The sequence below is a fragment of the Megalops cyprinoides genome, chromosome 18 (genome assembly GCF_013368585.1).
Source record: "Megalops cyprinoides isolate fMegCyp1 chromosome 18, fMegCyp1.pri, whole genome shotgun sequence".
NCBI classification, from domain to species: Eukaryota; Metazoa; Chordata; class Actinopteri; order Elopiformes; family Megalopidae; genus Megalops; species Megalops cyprinoides.
The window spans coordinates 6,857,986-6,873,917 of NC_050600.1; the positions used below are offsets into that span (position 1 = coordinate 6,857,986).

Genomic DNA, 15,932 nt, shown 5'->3' on the forward strand with positions numbered 1-15,932 from the left:
TCCATATTCATTAGATGAATGAATTTCCAGAAAAATGTGAATGTGTCTTTTGGATAGACCAGATGTTGGCTACTTGATATAGGTCTAGGATTTATTTGGCTTCGTGTCCAATCGCACCTGAACGTTAGGACAAGGGTGCTGACCCCCGTTTGGACATGATAAACCGGGGCAAAAGGTGGACATGGGGTGGAGAAGGGATGCTATGTGTGACGGGACGGCGAGCGGCAAACAGATGACGACAACAGAGATTGGGGTGAACGAAGACAAGACGTTTAATTGTGCTATACAATAAACAAAAGATATAACTATTTACAATAATAAACAAACAACACCGGGCAATTTTTCCCAGGTGCCTCCATCCTTCACTGGCTCACAGAGTTTATACTCTCCTACAGCCTTCTCTCCCAAATGACAGAACTTGGGTGCTTAAATAGCCTGAGCCCCGCCCTGGACTAACCCATTACCTGGGTCAAAATATTAAAATCAATTTACAGGAATAAAACGACAAAGTTATAACAACAATTCATCCCACAATGAAATACACACGTTCCATTGACAAACCAACATGTTTTGTTCCAAATAAACAGATTGCTGCATAAAATTTACATTGACAGCACAATCTCCCCCTTCCACGTTTCAACACATGGGAACTACGCTACCCATAATACTATACAATTCCCCTGATCCGTGTACGCACTACTTTTGCCTGTTCCCGGTAGCATCTCTAACCCACAGGTGAGTCATTTCACACTTAATTGCAATTATCACATTTGTTTCAAAGTAACAATTATAATTGCTGTCTGTTAAATTAGCAAACCCGATCGCTTGTTTTCGTGTGCACCCGAAACAAACGCTTGTGTTCGCTTCCTCATAGCGAGGCGGATGCGCCCATTTGTGCGGAGAATTCTTTCTCCGTCACACTATGAACAGCTAATATGCAAAGAAAGTGGTATGTAGATGGAGCTGGTGTAAGTTTGGTTAGATGTGTAGGGATTTTCAGAAAGCTTTGCTCTCAAATAGTCATTTAGATCTTCAAGGGTTGGACACAAAACCATGAAATAATTTTAAATTAGCTATAAAAGTAAGACCATATGATATAATTAGCTAACAGTACATACATTTATAAAATTGTGGTTGAATTATATTTTAACAAAGCAGAAAGACTTTGGTCATTTTCTTCTGTTGTGGGAACTGTTTGTTCCTGGTGTCTAAGCAACTGTGATCATTTTTAATACTGCTTATGAGTTTCAAAGCCTTGACACTTTGACATTACTCCCTGACCACTGACTCCCTTTAAAATTCATACTAAGAATTACAGGTACGTTTAACACTCTTGTTTGTGATTAAAAATTTTATGTGGTCATTGCGCTTTAAATCTAGGAAGTTCCATAACTGGACTTTATTTGCTGAGTTTTAATGCACCCCCAGAATGTATGTATCCAGAGGCTGCTCATTTCTGATGTAGATGCAGTCATGTTCATCCCTTTCTGGGCTTGCAGAGAACCCTGATGCTGGAGTCCAGATGTTCCACAGAGGTCAGGCTGCAGTCGGGGTCAGAGGGATGCTGTATGTCTCTGGTATGTTTAAGGGCGCTTGTGTCATTTCCTCCCTGCAGTATTTACTCATCACAACTTTCAGGGACCAGATAAACTTCCCAGCAATAACTGCCCATCCCAAAAGACGAAAGACAGAAGTGGAATTCAAAAACGGCAGAGATGAGAGCCGTTGTTCTGCTCCTGCTCTTCACATGACAGGTTAGATTCAGGCTTGCATATTGCACTCAGCTCTCCAGATAGTTAGCTGCAAGGCCCAGCCCAGCCGATCCAAACTTAAGGCACAGCACAAGAGTGTTTACAGCTTTCTCTCGCTCTCTCGCTCTCTCCCTCTCTCCCTCTTTCTCTGGTCCTCTCCTATCTCTCGCCCTCTCTTGCTCTTTCTCTGGTCCACTCCTATCTCCCCCCCCCCCCCCCCCCTCTCTCTCTCTCTCTCTCTCTCTCTCTCTCTCTCTCTCTCCCCTTCTCTCTACTGAAGAGGCAATTGTGCAGCCACATTCTTTTCACAGTGTCTGGCATCCAGAGGTCTTAGGTGGTCTTTGTTTATGAGGCATACCTCACCTTCAGCCTTGACATTCACAGGGACTGCAAAAGGTACAGAGGGAGTTGTAGCCACATAAGTATAAACAGACAGAAAATTTGCACTAATTTGTTTTGTCCAATAATGTGTTATGATAATAGATGATGAGTGATTTTTTGGAATACTTTTAATCCAGTTTCAAAGACCAGGGGATACTCACCTCAAACACTGCAAAGGTCTACACATAGCATCTGTCTACCCACGTGACACGGTATGTCACATTAAGTATCATGCACAGGAGTTTAAGTGGACAGTCATGGACTCACAGGTTTAATTATGCTTGAATGTAGTACATGCAATTTTATTGCATTTTATTTAATTATTTATTTTGGTAGAGACAACCATCAAGTGTACAAGAATGGGTTACAAATATGAAAATGGTTATACTTTTGTCCCAGTGAGTTCAGAACATTTCAAATGTTCTCCACAATGATTCTAAAGGTTTTACAATAACATGATCAAATTGTAACAGCATCACCACAATGTTACAACTTGTTGGCAGGATATGCTAATAATGGGGCAGCAGTGTAGCGTGGTGGTAAGGAGTAGGACTCGTAACTGAAAGGTTGCTGGTTTGATTCCCCACTGGGGCACTGCTGTTGTGCCCTTGGGCAAGGTACTTAACCCAGAATTGCCTCAGTAAATATCCAGCTGTAGAAATGGATAACATATAAAAAAGTAACCTGTGTAAGTTGTTCTGCATAACAACGCCTGCTAAATACCTATAACATAATGTAATAAAATAAGAACTAACAACTCAAATGCTTCCTTTAAACTAGCCTCTTTTCCTCCCCTGCCATGGCCTCATTGAGCCGCGCTGCAAAGAGATCTGTTTGTCAGATCAGTAAATAACATCTGCGTGTTTGCACGGCCGTGCTTCCTGCATGTGAAATCCAAGGCAGCCCAGGACTTTGCCAGCAGCATTTCGAACTGATTCCTGTTTTCGCTTTGTTTTGTTTTATAAGGTTTTTACGTTTTTTTTTCGATTCTGAGAGACTAATGCAGAGCCCTGGTGAACAGAGGGTGAATGTCACAACACGTTTTAATATTCCCTGAACTCAAGGATGTTTGTAAGGCCTAAACCTATCATTTCTTCAGATAGTGTAGTGAGTATTTAAGAGGTGACTTGATTTGATGGTGTATAAAACATATGCAGTAATGAAAAGAGTAAAAATGAATAGCAGGTAAAAGGAATAAATATAAATAATACAGTAAAGGCTGTGTTTTAATAATCAATTCTAAGACTACCTGCATTATCAAGGCATAAAAAAGAACAGCGAGTATAAGAACATAAGAACATATGATGACAAGAACAGGCCATTCGGCCCAACTAAGCTCACCATTTCTAATTAAAGAGTATCCAAAACTGCATCAAGTCTAGACTTGAACACAGCAAGGGTCTCTGCCTCAACTACATGACCTGACAACCTATTCCATGTATTGATAACTCTTTGTGTAAAATAATATTTCCTTATATCAGTGTGGAACTTACTCTTAACTAGTTTCCATTTATGTCCTCTTGTTTTACAGACTGAACTCATCCTAAAGAATCTATTACAGTTAACCTTATTGATTCCTTTTATAAATTTAAATACCTCAATTAAATCACCCCTAAGCCTCCTCTCACTTAATCTAAATAGGTTAAGTTAAGCAACTATAAATGACACATTCAGAGTATTTTGCTTATGTTGTTTCCGGGACTCCTTTACATAACTGGAGATAATTTATGTGATGTTATGGCAGTAGAAGGCCTGTACTCTGTTTGTCTCTCTCACTTGTCTGTGCCAATGCTGAGTGCCTCTTACTCTTATCTTGCCTTTCCCTGAGGCCAAAATGCACATCTTTACACTATCAGATGAATGGTCTTATGGTTCATGATCATATGCCACAAGATCGGTAAAAGGTAAATTGTGGGCACATTTTTCTGAATCAGAAAGGTGCCCTTTTTGTTAAAATACATTAACATTCCTGCTTTGAGAAGCCCAGCTGGCTCTGAGAAAAAAATCCTAATTTGCTAATTAAAAACAGTTCATATTACATGATATTTATTTCCCCCAAATCATGCTGAACCCTTTCTTTTTTTCTTTCTAACATTTTTTAAAAACTTCCAGATTAGCGAGTCGTCTCTTGACAAATTCCTGTGTCAAATTCTTTCCTCCAGATTTTTCCATGTCACCATTCTGGAGTACCAGAAGTGGCAGCGGAGTTGCTCTGGTAACAGTCACTGGCATGTTGACTGCTCGGAGTGGGTGAAAGAAAACGCTCTCAGAACCTTTCTGACAGTGAAATTTAATAGGTCTTAACCTGAGATACTGGAACATTAAACTGCTGTGCACGGAGCTTTTGTACGAATCAGATTGTTTTTAACTGTCTGGTTGACTGAAAAGTTCCTTTTTGATTATTAATATTATTATTATCATTATTAATAGTTGGTGTTTTAGTAGTCATTGGAGTAGTAGTGTTACTGTGTTAGTAGCATCAAATGGCTGTTTGCGTGTGTGTGTGTGTGTGTGTGTGTGTGCGTGTGTGTGTGTGTGTGCGTGTGTGTGTGCGTGTGTGTGTGCGTGTGTGTGTGTGTGTGTGTGTGTGTGTGTGTGTGTGTGTGTGTGTGTGTGTGTGTGTGTGTGTGTGTGCGTGTGTGTGTGTGTGTGTGTGTGTGTGTGTGCGTGTGCGCGTGTGTGTGTGTGTGTGTGTGTATCATAATTGCTAGTTTACTGGTGTGCCAGTGACAGGAGTCTCAGCAGGACAAGCTGCATTGTGCATCAGTGCTCTGACACAGGAGTCTGAGACTCGCTGCTAGGAAACGACCTGGGAGCCTCGTCTGAGATGGGCCAAGTTCAAAGTGGGAGCCGAAGTCGAGCTTGAAACGGCAGCTTAAAGGGGGACCCTGCCCAAGGCGTTCACGGTCATTATCATGGCGGATTTGGTTGGGGGTTTGAAGCCGAAATTTACAGAATGTCTACCACACTGCTCTCCTGACTTCTGAGAGAGTGGGAAAGTGGGAGGAGGAAAATCTGTGGACTCTTTAATTAGAAAAAAATGCAGGGCCTTTTTATCACCGACACAGAGATACTTTATATGAGGCTTTGACAAAGATTCAGGAAAAAGTCGCCTTTAATGCTCCTTTGATCAGTGAATTGCCTTTGTGTCTTGGACTATTTATAAATTCTTTAACTTTTATGTAAACCATTTGAGTTAGGGATAATTAGGGAGGGTCTTTCACTCAAGCTAAAGCCCTACAGGTCCTTGTCTTAGACAATTGGCAGTCTGTACCTTCTCTTTGAAATTCATTTGTTGACTTGTTCAATTGTCCATCAATTAATTATGAAGCATGTTCTACATGATCTTATTTGACAGCGCATACATTTTAAAATATGGTAATTTGTATGTGTGCTGTACATGATCAATCCCCCACCCACCTTTGTACCTAACATCCAAGAGGCTGTGCCTGAGAAACTCCATAAAGGAGTTGTTCTGGTAATTTTTAGTTTGTGGGCCCGCGCTAAAACCCAGAATGAGAGGGTTTACTTCTTTTACCATAGCCAGAGTCGTTTTCCTGTTCTTTCCAGCGGTGGATTTTATGCACGGCCTGGGAACTGGCGGGCGTCCACGAGATGAGCAAACAGATAGCAATCTGAGGAAGGCAGATTCTTACAATTATAACACGGTAAAGCAGGCATTACCCTGCTAATCTGCGGAGGAGAGACAGGTGGTGCAGCGGAAGGCAGGCGGCCAAATCGAGCCCTTTGCACGCACAGGAGGCGGCGTTTGAAGTGAAGCGTGTTTATGTTCGGCTGTGTGAGCCCCCATCTTCCCGTGCCGCGCAGACCCGCGCGTTATCTCCACCATGCGTGTCAACACGTTGGGGACAATGGACCAAGTGGGTCTCCTGCAAGGCATGCTGGAACCTGGGGGGGTGCGTGGGGGGGGGTGGGGGGTGCTTGCAGGAATGCAGCTTGCCATAGCCGTGCAGACGGGCACTTTATCCACATCCTCGTTATCTCAGGCTGCTCCTTCGTGAGATAGAGATAAGCCATCAGCATGTCGCTTTGATACAGCGGCCCACAGCGGAAACCGGCAAAACCCACACGTTGTGACCCCGACCTTTTCTGTCTGGAAACCTTTCCTATCATGCAAGTGGTGGCAGAGGGGTGGGGGTGAGTGCTGAGGATAATTAATGAAGTCATTTTTGAATGCAAGATTCCACCTACCTTTAAAGTTTGTTTTTCTTTTTCTTAAAGGTTTTTATATATGAATATCAAATTCAATATATTAGCAGACATTCATTTATTTATTTGTCTAAAGACAGAATAATGCATATTCGGGTAATGCCGATAAAAAAAGGTTGCAGTGCCTGATAACACAATACCATACTGGCATAAAGTATGATAATAATCCTTAATGTCCCCTGAGCTGTCATATTGACAACCGTATCAAGCATACATTACCATTGTTTGATGGCTGATTGCGGTTTAGATTTACCTCATGGTTTTAGGATTTCCAGCCATTCTCTCAGGACGACGTTGAGCGTTATCTCAGGATGTGACTGCTCAAAAGCCACAACACGACTTGTTAGAAACCCAAACCTGTTTGTTCAGGATGTGCTTGAGAGAGCAACACGAGATTCTTTTCTCATTATGAGAGGAAATCACATGACCGAAGACGGCATTGAAGAATAGCTTTGGCTAGTCACCATGCTATTGTCACCAACAGCTTTTTGCTGAGTCTCAAGGCCCGTAATTGGTCCAGCTATACCAAAACAACCTTCTCTAAGGGTAAACATCAGGTGTAGTGGAGTCTTATTTTTCTTATTTCTGTAGGTACTTGGTGCTAATACCACACCAGAACTATAAATAGGTGGCTTCAAAGTTACAACATTTAAGCAAAAGTTACTTTAAATAATGCAATATATTGTTTCAGGGTGCAGAAATGCCACAATAATGGCATTACCACAGGCAAATGATTTCCTTGCAAATATATAAATTGAAACAAAAAAGCCCTCTTTGTAACACAGCGCAACACTGCCAGTGAAAACAACACAACCATTAAGAGACTTTTGTTTCAGCGCTGTAAAAAATCTAAATGTTTTGAAATATAAGTTTATGCCTTAACCATAATACAAACCTCATGCATTTGGCCTTAAGTGTTCCTGATTCGGTGAAAAAAATGCTCATATTTCAGTTACTTTTTAAAAGTGGGACGCAGAGTTGGATCATGTTCTTCTGACAGGAAAATCCAACTCAATATGTATTCATTTACTCAAGTAGAAAGCAATTGTCAGAAGAACATCCAGCCCGTATATCTTTTATTAAATTACGAAACAGTTGCATTTTGTGTGCTTGTATGTGCATTGACAACGCAATGAATCGGAAATGAATCAGCCGCAGTATAATTTAACAGTAAACAATGACAACACAGTCATGGAATATCATCTAAATTTGCGCAAATCTCAAAGACACATGTCAACTGCTGTATATACTGCTGCAAAACATAAATGAAAAAAAATCATACAGTTAGCTGTTTAATTTTATTTTCAAACCAGTCTTACCATTGATGAATGGCGTAGTTCTGGAAGTGTAATTCAGTGTGTTTTTTTTTTTTTTCATTAGATGTGGTTTCTTTAAAACTAAGTGCGTCAGTGGATGTCACCATTTCAACAGAACCTTTGTATGACAGAGGGAAAAAGATACATTGATCTACATCAGGGTACTGCTCTTTCTTTACCAGCCGGAAAACAAGAAAGGGGAGAAACATCCAAAGATTTAATTAGCACCAATTTGACTCAAATTGTGATGAGACCTTAACACAATGAGAACGCTTTTGCATTCATTCAGGATACTGGCAGGACTTGGCCGGCCGAAGTGGTGGCCAAGAGAAGAATACTAAGCAGGCCAGCAGGCCCACAGAGAAGGGAGATCACAAGTGGACGTTAGCCACTGTTGGTCCTCCACTCAGTGCAGCTAGATGACACCCATTGCTGTCCCATGAGCCCCTTCTGCTTCCTGCACTGACCTGACAAGAAGTGGTAGTCCTGTTTGCTCATGGAAGGAAACAGAGAAGATGTAAGCGCAATTACAAACTGCGCAACAGCTACATACTGCTGCCTTGTTAGACCCATTGAAAACCTGGTGTGGTTTCTTAACTTTAGCCTGCAAGTCAGTATAGAGGACCCTCAATATCCACCAATGACACATTCTGGTCTGACACAAAGGTTGACATGGCTTTCTTTCTGACACAAAATCAACCACATTTAGAGTGTGGCAATGCATTAAACCATTGTCCATACATATGTGTATTAAGAAATTAATGTGTATATCAAGTAATGATGTTCCCATTGTGGGGACTGCTACTGGCAGCATATATTTGAATACTTCACACACAGGGACATCATATGATTGTGTGCCCTATGTTACAACTGAAATAGGCCACACAGAAGTGGTGCTGCTCCGTATACTATTACAGCTGCAGTGAATGCCTATTGAGTCAGTGAGAGGCCAACAGCAGTGGTCCAGTCTTACCACATATTGGCACCGCTGACCACAGTGGCAAGTCAGTTGCCTGTAGGTCTTCAGCTGTGTTTTTTTGGCTGTGTATACACAATTCCACCTGCGGATCACAATAAATTCTCTGTGGCCAATGGAAACGTGTCAGGGAACACCTGGAAGCTGCAGTCATTTTTCCCCTGCAGCCATCACGCTCGCTGTTTACATTCCAGGGGAAAGGGGGCTGATATTCCCAATGATTCTCTTGTATTTCAACCCGCCCGGCTGAGCCTGAACTCAGATGCCCCCTTCGAAAGTACTCACAACAGGAAGCGGGACAGAGAATGTTTAGATTACATTGGGGGAAAGTACTGCTGAAAGGCAAGAAAAAGGTGACAGGCTGAATATCAACCTCTGTCTGACGAGGACAAGCCGAAGTTGTGCAGAGTTCAGTCCGCTGTCTGTGGACCAGTGGGAAGGAACAAAGAGACAGTTATTTGTGCTCTTGCCTGGGTGAATCCAATTAGCGCTCAATCAATCAGGGTTTCATTTTGTTTGTTTTCTTTCTTCTTCATTAACGCATTTGATCATTTCAGCACTTTGTATAACTATTACGGGTAAACCAGAATAGTTCTCATTCTCCTCACCAATAAGACAATAAAATGACAAATGACAGTGACAAATAAGAATATTTTCCCCTTATATGAACATATTTTGCATGTTTCTGATGTAAACAAACTCAGAGAAGCTGTCTGAAAAAAAAAAAGATATTCAAAATGATCGATAATAACCTAAATAAAATAAATAAGTCTCAAGATTCAGAATGCTCATGAAATTTTACATGGTAACAAATAATGGCTGATTTGGCTACATGAAGTCACTTGGCCACAGCAGGGAGGAGAGGGTCTCCCTATGCCTCGCAATCACACCAGTCTCTGTCTGATGATGAAGGCTCCTTCCAGTAATGTGCCTGAGAGGTTCATCTGGACCAGTCTGGTATAAAATCAACAGCCTTTTATAACTAAACACAAACCTAATAATAACACACAGGACTTGCAATAATAATTTTGTGGACTAATCTCCATTTATATTTCCTTTTTGTAATATGGGAAACATGAGGAGAGCAGGTGGGAGGTTGGGCGTGACAGCTGGGCCTTTCCGGAATGTTCCATTATTTCCAGATCAGCAGTTTTCTTTTGACCTAAACCAAACTGGGTCCTTTCATAAGCAATGCCTGCAGGGGAGATACCTCCAGTACGGCCCTCATCCATGCGTCTGTCTCTAGCTCCTTTTATAGCCTTACAATATGAGTTTAGGAATAATGGTCGCCTGCTAATGCTAAAAAGTCCTTCTCTCAGTGGGCTGCTTAGACCCCTCTCTTCAGTGCGTCCTGGTAGGCGCTCATGAGAAGCCGACAGATTCTTGGATGTCTTTCTGCTCGTCGGCGTTTTCGTTTTTTTTTTTTGAAAAGCTGTACGGGGTTTCGCTGCATGGTCAATTCACCAGCAGATGTAATGAGTGTTTATCTGAGCGGACATTTCCTAGACTTCCTCTGGAGCTTTATGTTTTTAAAGATCGATTATGAGAGTGAGTTGTCGTTTTTCCTGTGCTCTGCCTTTCAGCTTTGTAATGTTTATATGTCAGCCCCTCCTGGACAGTCTCCCCAGGTGCTATATGAAAACCATACTATAAATCAATTTGTATGTTAAACATATCTGATGAGCAGAAGAAGGATTAAAAACACTTCTAGATTTTCCACACAAATGTGTAGCATGTTGGTCACATAAATTACACATTATTAGTCTGTATCTGTAACATTTCAAGTCTGCTATCTACATGCTCTAGGTGGCTAGATTGTGTAAAAATGTGTATGGTCACCAGTACTCTTTGAGTTCTCTCACACAAGATTTATTGCATTAAATTGCTGTGTCAGGCCAGGCCTTTCATAGCTTGGTGGCCTTTTGGTTGGTGTAGTTTACTACTGGTGCAAGTCTTCAGCGTGTTGATTCAGTATAGTCTACTATTTTCACATTCTGCTAGGATGTCTGTCTCTTGTTGGAAAGTTAGGTACTACTAGCAAAGTTTTAGAATTACACAATAAGCATTTGATTGAAAAATGACAGATTGTGCAACAATCTAACATTACCATTGCCTAACTAGCTACTTTATGACCTAATTTGTTTGAGGTAATGTTACTATAGCTGAAAGTAACTTGCAAGCTTCTTTCTGGCTGTTTTATCTAGCACCTGTGTGACTATAGCACTAAGCTTGCTATATTTTTCTTTATTGACAACTGTCTCAGTGCAATACCATGCACTACCATAATAAAAAGCATTGTTATCAGGTTAGTGTGTAATAAACCATTTCCACATCTCTCAAGGAATGAGGGAAAAAAACACTTCTCAGTGGATTTTGCAATAATGTGTCTGCATTTATTCTTTGTGTCCGCATTTCTTTATTACATATTTCACATTCTGGTGTCAGTTTTGTTAGAACATCTGAAATGTCCACCCACTGCACTGTGTTCTGTGTGTCATGGGGTAATGCACCTACCAGCTAGCTTCTACCTTGTCTGGCCAACTATTGAAACATGGTCATGCAGCACTTTAATATTGTGTCTCCTTGTATGGCTTTTGCTTGTGTTGTACTCTGCCTCACATGTAAGTCGCTTTGGATAAAAGCATCTGCCAAATGACTAAATGTAAATGCAATGTAAATGTTCTATCGGCTGTGTGTCGAGTTTCAGTCATACGGCTCTGGATCTGCGCACAGCCATATCCACAAAACCACCCTCCCGCGCTGTGCGCCACGGTATCCTGGTGTCAGCCATTTGTAAAAGCTGCAGTCAGGGGCATAGATAGGGCAGGGAGTGTGATGACAGGTAGAGAAAGGGATACGTTCCTGCCTGCCCTGGTGAGCTGCCGTTGCATTGCACTTTCACGTTTGGGAGGGCTGTGGAGGGGCTACATTCAATTCAGTTAAAAAAAAAAGAAAAAAAAAGGAACTTTTTTCTTTTTTCATTATTATCATTATTTTTATAGCCAATGTGAGTGTGAGATAGCAATAGTACCAATAAATATTTACTGCATTGGCTGTTAAGATTAGTCAAAGTTCATGCATTCCAACTGTTGTGAGTGCTAGCACTGTTTTGATTGCTGGCATCAAAAGAAAATATCAGGGCAACCCATCCTTGGCACTCATCACACAGAGGTGTCGCCATTTCCAAAACCATCACCAAGAGGGTCTGAGCAGCTTCTGGTCCTGGTTCATAGTCACCATATTGTTTGTGCTCAGATGCTTAACATGATGATAACATGATGGTCTACAGTATGATCATTCAGGCAAATGCTGTATTCCTACATGTGTTGCCTCCACGTGTTGTTTTGTGATGTCAAAGTATCCATTTACTGCCAAAAACAAAAGTAAAAGTGCAGGAAAAAGCTCAGCAGGCTTGTAAATTTTATATTATATTATATTATATTTACAGGCTTGTAAATAAAATTCCGTGTACCCGTCACACTCTCCTCTGTTGTCTTGTTATTAAGTGTCAGACCATTCATGAAAACACAATGTGTTCTCAAATAGCTTAGCAATGCCCTTCAGCTGTCTGTGGGTCTTCCGTGAATTAAAAAAAAAAAAGCATTCTTGTGTCATGAATATATATTTATCCTTTTTTAAATATTGCTGAAGTGTTTATTACAACGTGCAATAGGTAAGGGGTATGAAAAAGGACGTATTGTGCCGTTAGTGCCTTCTTGCATTACAGCCAAGGTGTGGAATTTTTTTTTTCCTTGCCACATCTTACTTTAGCCTGCTTTCGAAGTATAAGCATGTTCCTTATACGCAAACAATAGGGTAGCTCCATGCACTTCATATACCATATGCCAAGAAAGTTTCCATCTGCTAACACATCCACTAAAATCATTCAAGGACAGACAATTTATATCGATTAACTCTGAGCACCTGGCTTCACTCCATCTAAGAATAAGGAAACAATGTCCTCAGAAATCCTCTTGCACGTGTGTCCCCTCACAGCCCAATGGCCATAGAGCCCATTTTCTGCCTGCAGTTGTCCAGTAATGATCTAGTGTGTTAATACATACATCTCATGCACAGAGGAGGGGAATGACATACAGCTACAATATTCTCCTGGTATAAAATTTTATTTGTATACCTCAGGAGACAAGGATTAAATCACCCTCTGGATTTCCACCAGAAATCTGTCCTTCTCTCACGGATACAAGCTGTGTCTGTTCTCTTTGTCCACACCTAATAGAGGGAAAGGCCCCTGTTGAAAATTATTTTCCTACCAGAAACAGCAATTTTTGTTTTTGTTTTTTTTCTCAATCATCAGTAAGTATGAAAGTTTAGGTATTTTACCATTTCTTTTTATTAGTAACTGTATTTTGGAAATTATTGATAAAAAAAAAATCATTCACTTAAGTACACTACTGCCTGAAGTACTCTCCATCTCTACTGCAAATGTGCCCATGTTGAAAACTGGGGTGGTACATTTACCCTTCTACTCATGGGCAGTAGTGGGGCATGGGCATCTTTGTTTCAGTGTTTCAGTGATTCAAACGATCGATCTGGGTGGCAATACCACATTCGCCAGCCCTGAGTGTTTCTGTCTGTATCCCTCATGACCTGCTTACTCTCATTACAAAGAGGGGGTCTGCTCTGACCCACACCTGCGTTAGGGCTGGAATATGCATAGGCTTCGCAAACCAAGGATGCATGACCTCGGTTGCCTTTTCTGACTGATGTAAAAAGTTTGACCAATTCATTGAGGGGTCCCATCTGTGGGTGTCGTTCTGCACTGAATTCTGACCATCTTCACTGATCTTTGGGTTGCGCAACTTTTTGGACAGAGAGAACAAGCTGCATCATTGATATATAGGAATATGGACACAACGTTGCGCCCTGATGCTTTCGACGGACGCACGCGCTCTGAGAATCCGATGCAAATTATGACGAACGAAGCACCCGGCCTAACTCTCTGTGCCCTTACGTGTAGCACGGGTGCTTGTTTTTACGGAACACACCACCAGGGAGCAACGCTCTCCCCTCTTGAGAGCACTCCCACTTACGTGATTTAATACATGCCGTGTCTACTGCTGAGTGTGCTGCAGCCTGCTATGCAGAGTGTGGGTGTGTTCAGCCTCCTGCACAGGCCCTGCCGTTTGCACTGTTCCTCCAGCGAAGCGTTTCTCTGATCCGGACCGGGACAGGTATACATAAAGAAATTCTGATGATGTCTTGTTTTCTGTACACACTTGCTGTGGGTCACACAGAAAACCTCCGGCACGGTGCATCCTTTTCCTGTCAGCAGATCTTGCTAAACAACTTTGATGGCGGACAGAATGGAGAATTATTCAGACAGTGACTCTTCCACATACATGCGGTCACTGACTGCTGTCTGTTTTCTTGATGGATCAAGACTCCTCGGGGGACATTATAAATGTCATGCAAAATGTGTCCAGGCAGAAAAGATCTGAAATGATCTCTTTATATCATTAAAAAGCTAATTAATTTCTCTAACATTGCCTTCCATTCCTTTCCGAGCCGCTGCCAGCTGGCCCCGTCAAAGTGTATGTTTGTGTTGTGAATGTAGAGTCATTCATACAATAATTTTTTTTTTTTTGATCAGAGAACCTCCAGCCTGTCCTTGCCAGTAACCACAGCAACAGTCATCTGGAGTTAGGGGGTGGAGCGGGTCTCTTGGACAGCTGCAGCTCAGTCCCTGTTGTTCGGGGCCTCCATTTCCTCTCCAGCAGTGGTTTAGTAAACTCGTTACATTGCTTCAGGTAACGTATGTCATCACCAGGAGCGAGTTTGACATGACTGACACAAGCAGCGCTTTGAGGATCCGTGACAGATCCCAAAGAGAACTTTTTACTGGCATGGAGAGCAAAAACATATAAACTCTGCCAGCTGTCAAAGGGTGATTTTGTTTCACTTCCCCTTTTCTTTATGAATCAAAGGAATATTGAACCCGGTCCAAAACCAGCATGTTTGGCCCTGCAAGAGGAAAGACAGCCATGTTATTTCTCTTTTAGCTGGAGGTGGTACTTAGGGAGGTGTTGATAATGCTGTGCATAGTGTATTGTGGCTTCAGAACAACCGGCTTAACTGCGTGCTCTCAAAATTGTCTCCCAAGCCTGCAGACGGAGCCTTAATGAGAGGTACGTGTCAGTTCAGTGCATGCTCTCTGTAGTTTATTACTTGTCACATTAATGAAATAATGCGCACATGTTGGATTGCGCAATGTTCCGTTCAACTTTTCAACTTTTGTGCAGCTCCGACATTGAACTCTATTGAAAAAAGAAATAGGGATTAATTGAGCACTGAAACATTCAGAGGTGGCAAAAGTGCAAAGTGAGGTCGGTGTTTGTTGATACATGCTCATTAAGCATTCCTGATGCTTGCTCCTCCATCGCCTCTCTGCAGCATGACCCGCTGACGAGCGATGGAAAAAACGACATCATCACCGTGGCCTCGGTGCGACTGCGGTTTTCCTCCGCTGGCGCTTAACAGCCCGTCTCCCAAACTCCTTCTTTCTGCAAGCTTCGCTGGCCCCAGCTCAACACTCACACACGGCGACGGTGTACGTGATATGAGGCAGTCGCTCTCTTCTCCCTGTGATTTAGCCCCAGGCCCACCTTCAGCACAGGGGAGGGACCGGAACAGCTGGCTGTGCCGGCAGCTGCCATCACCCCCCTGACAGGCCTGCGTGGATCCTTCATCAGCCTCCACCACAAGGTGGCCATTGTGTTATCATTTGTCTCTGCATGAAGGCAGGTGACGGCCTACAGCCCTGTTCCCTCCACATCATAATTACACTGAACCAAAGTATCTACTTCCAAACAGCGCTGGTATGCAGTGTGTCCTTTTACTGTTTGAGTTGAGTTTTATACAAAGAAAGAGCGTGCACCTTGTTTTGTAACATGCTTTTCATACCACTTTAATTTTTAATTTTTTTTTTTTAAAGTCAAACCGATTGGAGTCGCAATTAGTGGATGTGCCTCATTGGCCCATTGAGAAGTGTGAATCCGGATGTGTTAAAATTGATGAAAGTATGAGTCTCGACAAAATCCTGTCACACTCATCACCACAAAATAATTCAATAAATCTTTCTCAGTGCAAAACCTACAGTAACCTACCTCCCTCCTTTCTACCCCAAGTCATTCAAGTTTTGTCATGTGCTATTCTATTCTTCTTCCAGATAAAAAGGCCTTTCTGTGGGCACTCCGTACAGTAGCTAAGTATTTTATTTCTTCCTTGGGGCTTTCAGGTTTGTCAATGGCGTCTCTATTG

General features: G+C 42.0%; 1 long non-coding RNA gene across 1 annotated transcript; it reads left to right on the top strand.

Moving 5' to 3' along the window:
- Positions 1-663: 663 nt before the first annotated feature.
- On the top strand, positions 664-14,364 carry LOC118792906. The gene is made up of 3 exons (XR_005005636.1): positions 664-735; positions 1,500-1,577; positions 14,266-14,364. It is a non-coding gene; the product is annotated as an uncharacterized LOC118792906 (long non-coding RNA).
- The last annotated feature ends 1,568 nt before the right edge of the window (positions 14,365-15,932 follow it).